Source organism: Pollachius pollachius (assembly GCF_949987615.1).
Source record: "Pollachius pollachius genome assembly, chromosome: 20".
NCBI classification, from domain to species: domain Eukaryota; kingdom Metazoa; phylum Chordata; class Actinopteri; order Gadiformes; family Gadidae; genus Pollachius; species Pollachius pollachius.
Genome location: NC_136953.1, coordinates 13,923,184 through 13,928,183, shown reverse-complemented (window position 1 = coordinate 13,928,183; position 5,000 = coordinate 13,923,184). Strand labels below are relative to the sequence as shown.

Below are 5,000 nucleotides of genomic sequence, written 5' to 3'. Positions count from 1 at the left end.
GCCGCTGGGTCAGACCGGGGGGGGGGGGGGGCAAGCAGAGGGGAGGAGGAGAGATTGTAGCCCCCCGGACTGTATATATAGTCATTAAGGAGAGAGCTTTTACACACAGCGGCGGCGAGAATACAGTCAAGTCGCGGGGGGGGTTGAAAGATACTCCCCGAAACCCCCCAATTTAGAAACCTGGTTTTAAGAAGGGGGGGAGGGTGTCATGACCCACTCAGAACTGTATGTCTCTGGGTGGTTTGGTCTACACAGCTTGCAATAGCCTGGACCAAACCCCCGTGGATGGAAGCGCAACAGCCAGGAAAAGCAAACGACCTCCGTCCAAAACAACTGTCCACAACAAGATGTCCCCACCTTGTTATTCAGATGATCAGCCTTTCGGGCTCCGCACTTAAACCAGGGTGGAAGTGGGCGCCGTGAGGTAATGATGGAATATTGCAGTGGCCGGCGCGCGCGTTGCTTATAATGTACGCCTCTGCCCTCCCCCCCCCCCCCAGACGAGCACGGAGCCACGTCCTTTGATCATCAAATTGTCCCACTGAAAATCCCCCTCTGTTCTCTATTATCCGGACCGCTGAAGTGGAAACTGTATTTTTTTCCGCGGAGCCCCCAAAGCCTCTTAAGAGAAAGAAACAGAGGTGGGGGGGATGAAAAGAGGAGGCAGGAAGTTAATAAAAAAAAGGTGGGAAAGTGAGACCAAGAGCGGTGGGGCGGGGATAAAAAACGCAGACAAACAGAGGAGGAGGAGAAAGGTAATTTCAAAGACAAAAACAGAATCGGATGAGAATTCCTTCTGTGGACGATCTTTCTCCTCCTGCGCAGATTAACACTACAAAGCACACAGAGCCACAGAAGAGGGCCCTTGTCTCTTTGACTTATCGCCGAGCCGTTGCGCTATTATTTATCCCGCTCGTCGGAAACAAGGCGGAAAGCGCTAAGCAACGGTGATAGCGGCCGGGCTAGCCGTAACCGAATCACAGAGGGGAGCGAGCGACGGAAAGGACATGTTATTGTGCCGCAGAAATGTCCGGAAGGCCTGGGAGAAGAAGGAGTTCAGCGGAAACTAAATGTTATTGGGTCAATAAAGTCCCCCTTGTTTACGACCCCTTTCCCTTATCCGCTGGCAGACAGACAGAAATACCAGCCTAGTGCATGTGACGCGCCCTGCATCCAAACACACTCTAGTATTTTCCTTTCCGCTGTGTACAGCCCAGTTTGACAACTCTCCACCGCAGCCTTTTCGAATGTCACCCCCCTCCCCCCCAAAAACCAAACACCCTCGGCTTGATCACCATTTGTTTTGATTACGGCTACGCCCAAAACGGGAACGTATGCATATTCATCTCCGTTCGCGCTTCGTCTTCGCCCTCGAGTGATTAGCGAGTGTGTTTCTGCTTCTCCGCGAGCCTGGAGAAGCGATGCGGGAGAAAGCGCACTCTCTTCCTTTTACCTTCTTCTTCCCCAGGAAGGCGGAGAGATTGCACAACACCCGGTGCATTAATACGACGTGACAGTTCACACCTGCCGCGTCGGACCAACAGTGAAGCGCAGACGGCCCCTACTGTGACCCACTTCTGGGATCACCGGGGGGACGCCATGCCCTCACAAACACAGATAGAAACCGACAAAGCCATAGATATGCTTGACATTGAGCATCTCCGCCAAAGACCCATTTCTCAGGCATGTGTCACCCCCCCCCCCGTCTGTCCCCCTCCCCTCGCACCACACACACACATCTGACCCGTCAGAGAGCAGACTTTGTACCGCGTGTGATCTTTGCAAACTCACCACTCACCGTTCGGGATACAAAAGGAAAGAACGACACGGGATAAAGTACAGAGTGCCCGAGAGGTGAGAGGAGCGGAAAAGAGGGAATCAAAGCGCCGCTGGTTTTCTTTCAGATGTGGAGGGCTTGATATGAGGTTGACGGCCAGAGGCCCCGAACAACGTAGCGTGAAGGGGGACTCGGTTGTGGGACAGGGGAAACACACAGCGCACGTCGGAGCGGAGGCAGTGATGGATGGGGACCGCACGGCGGGATAGGGTGTTGTACAGCCGCCGGTGAATTGATGATAAGTGACGCCGAGCCTCATGGATAAAATAATAAAAAAAACAACGGGAACATATATAAGGAATCCATAGGGGCCATAATTGGGGATTTTTCGGATTCGAGAAGAGATGTACTTTGCTGCGTCACGGTCTGTAGGTTTATCTGAGCCTCTCACAAAAGGGGAATAGAATTTATGGAAACAAAGAAAGATTAAACAGCAGGGAAAGGAAACACCAAGTTAGAAAAATAAGTACATGTACAAACAAATTCACGTACGCATGTGACGTCCATATCAAAACAGAAACTGCGTACACTTCAAACATACATCCTTACGGCGTTAGAGTTAGCGTTAGCATTGGCGTTAGCATTAGCGTTAGCATAAGAGTCATGTGGGGCATTGAGATTGGGCCCTGGGGTGGGGCACAGAGCTGATGCGTGTGCCACTTCGATGGCGCACGCATCAAACGAGAACAAGCAGGTCATTCGCCCGGACAATCTGGCGGCGGCGGCGGCGGCGGCGGTCGTCGCGGCAACACTCACCCGCGCCTCGTTCTCCGAGAACTCCCGCGCCGATTCCTGGACCGAGGCCACCTTGGCCACCAGCTCCTCCGCCGTGATGCTGCGAGGGGGGCACAGGATGGACACACAGATGGCCAGGCCGCGTTAGGGGGGCAGGCGGGCGGGCGGGGCCCGAGACAATAGACGGTGAGGAGAGAGGGAGAGAGGGGGGGAGGGGGAGAGATGGGTTGGGGGGGGAGAGGGGGGGAGGGGAGGGAGGGAGAGAGGGGTGGAGGGGGAGGGGGGAGAGAGAGGGAGAGATGGGGGGGAGGGAAGGGAGAGAGGGAGAGATGGGTGTGGGGGGAGAGAGAGAGGGTTGGAGGGGGAGGGGGGGAGAGGGAGAGATGGGGAAGGAGGGAGGGAGAGAGGGGGGAGGGGGAGAGATGGGTTGGGGGGAGAGGGGGGGAGGGAGGGAGGGAGAGAGGGGTGGAGGGGGAGGGGGGAGAGAGAGGGAGAGATGGGGGAGGGGGAAGGGAGAGAGGGAGAGGTGGGTGTGGGGGGAGAGGGGGGGAGAGAGAGAGGGTTGGAGGGGGAGGGGGGGAGAGGGAGAGATGGGGGGAAGGAGGGAGGGAGAGAGGGGTGAAGGGGGAGGGGGGAGGGAGAGAGGGAGAGAGGGGAGGGGGTAGAGGAGAATATGGGAAAAAAAGATGAAGAGAGGATGGATGCAATGGAGAGAATGGGGAGGAGGGAGAGGAGAGGAGGAAGGAAGAAAGATGGAGAGAGGACGGACGTTTGGAGGCGTGGGAGAAATGTACTTACTGACTTACTTCACGCAGCAGGCATTCAGTGAGGAGTCAACGCTCGTATGGAAGCGCGGGCAAGAGTGTTGAAAGGTATGATAGCCAGGAGACACAGATGTGTGTCGTACGAAGAAAAAGCGGGGAGCTCTCTGGGTGGTTCCACAGAATAAGATCTTTCGAATGTTGCCATGGCGAAAACTCGAAAACTCGAAACTCAGAAGTGCGGTCAGGCAAACACTCGTCGCCCATCGTCGCCAGTCATTTGGGCCGCGGGAACCCCCCCAGTGGCCACTGTATCGTAGGTCACCTCCCCCCCCCCCCGTCAGTAAATCAGCCCAAGGCCGGTACGGGAAGCTACCGGTGTGATAAAGTGCCCGACTCCGGCCCTGCTCACCACCACGCCCAGGCCACAGCACCGCCAACCGCCAAGAATACAAGACTTGCCCTCGGATTCATACAAGAGAAGGGAGACCTTTTCGCAAAGCGTTCGCCCCGCACAACTGAAGGTCCCCCGTTATTTTTCGTTCCCGCCGACACAAGCCAGGAACTTTAGGAACTCCGGATGAGAGCGACGGCTGGCTGTTCATCGTGCTATCGCATCCCTCTCACCTCAAACGGTGCGTGTCGCACTACAGGCCGAGTACAAACGCTTACTGTAAGTTAGATGTGTGGACACATTATAAAGAGACAGAGAGAGACAGTTAGGGGGAGAGAGTAAATACATCTACTGTAAACCAGAGATACAGACGACAGAGAACGACAGAGAGAGAGAGAGATAGAGAGAGAGAGAGACAGAGAGAGAGACAGCAGGAGGAGAAAGGAGAAAACCTGTTCTGGGAAGCTTAGGGAGGCTCCATCCTGGTGTGCTTCCTGAAGCAGTTGGTTAGCTCTATTTTTAGCCTAGCGTGTACGGTACCAGTTAATCCTGAACTGGGGGGGTTTGGGGCTGCCAACTGCCATCCGCCTGGCACAGGAAGGGGGAGGCGGCCTGCAAGCGTGCGGTGTTTTCAGAGGGCTTGGGGGATAATAATCCTGAATCGTACGCCAGTGAGGAAGGGAGAAGTGTCAGGGAGGACATTTTTCTTCTCTGCGACTCCCGACAACGGCTGTCGTTGTCGACCGATAACGGTAGAAGTTTAGGTGACCCGTAATTTGTGCTTGTGTCTGAGTCGCGGGGGGGTGGGGGGGGGGGGGGGGTGGGGACGACAAAACAACAACTTGTCAAACACTGTAATCTTTATTCCGCCGCTCGTGGAAAATTGCCTTTGGCAGAGCTTTTACAATGTCACCAAAGCAAAAGAGTTTTGCTGCTGTTGATAATAGCCGGGGCTAAAGTGAGTCAGACAGCAATTATCAGGGAGCCGTCAACAAGAAAACATGCATTTATATAAACTGAGCGGTTGTTTCTAAAACAAAAGACGTAGGATGCTATTTTTCTCTTGGACACAACTTTAAAAGAGCGCGTGCATTGTTCGCCCATAAGGTCGTGCCGGAAATTTACCGGTCAGGGTGGTCACATGACACCCTATACCGCGAAATTCCCGGCTCCGCCCGCATGCGTGCCAGGGGGCTTATCATCGGACGACACTCAACCAGCCGTGACACACAAACACCAGCAACAAAACGGTGACGCAGCATTCAAACCCAGG

At 54.9% G+C, this 5,000-nt stretch overlaps 1 protein-coding gene across 1 annotated transcript in view; it reads right to left on the bottom strand.

The window, feature by feature from the left end:
* LOC307091198 (glucosidase 2 subunit beta-like) overlaps positions 1–5,000 on the bottom strand; it is a 41,417-nt gene that overhangs the window by 13,429 nt on the left and 22,988 nt on the right. Inside the window, exon 8 of the mRNA XM_079758123.1 lies at positions 2,594–2,672. The gene's annotated coding sequence lies outside the window, so the exon portion shown is untranslated. The remainder of the gene's footprint in view (positions 1–2,593; positions 2,673–5,000) is intronic.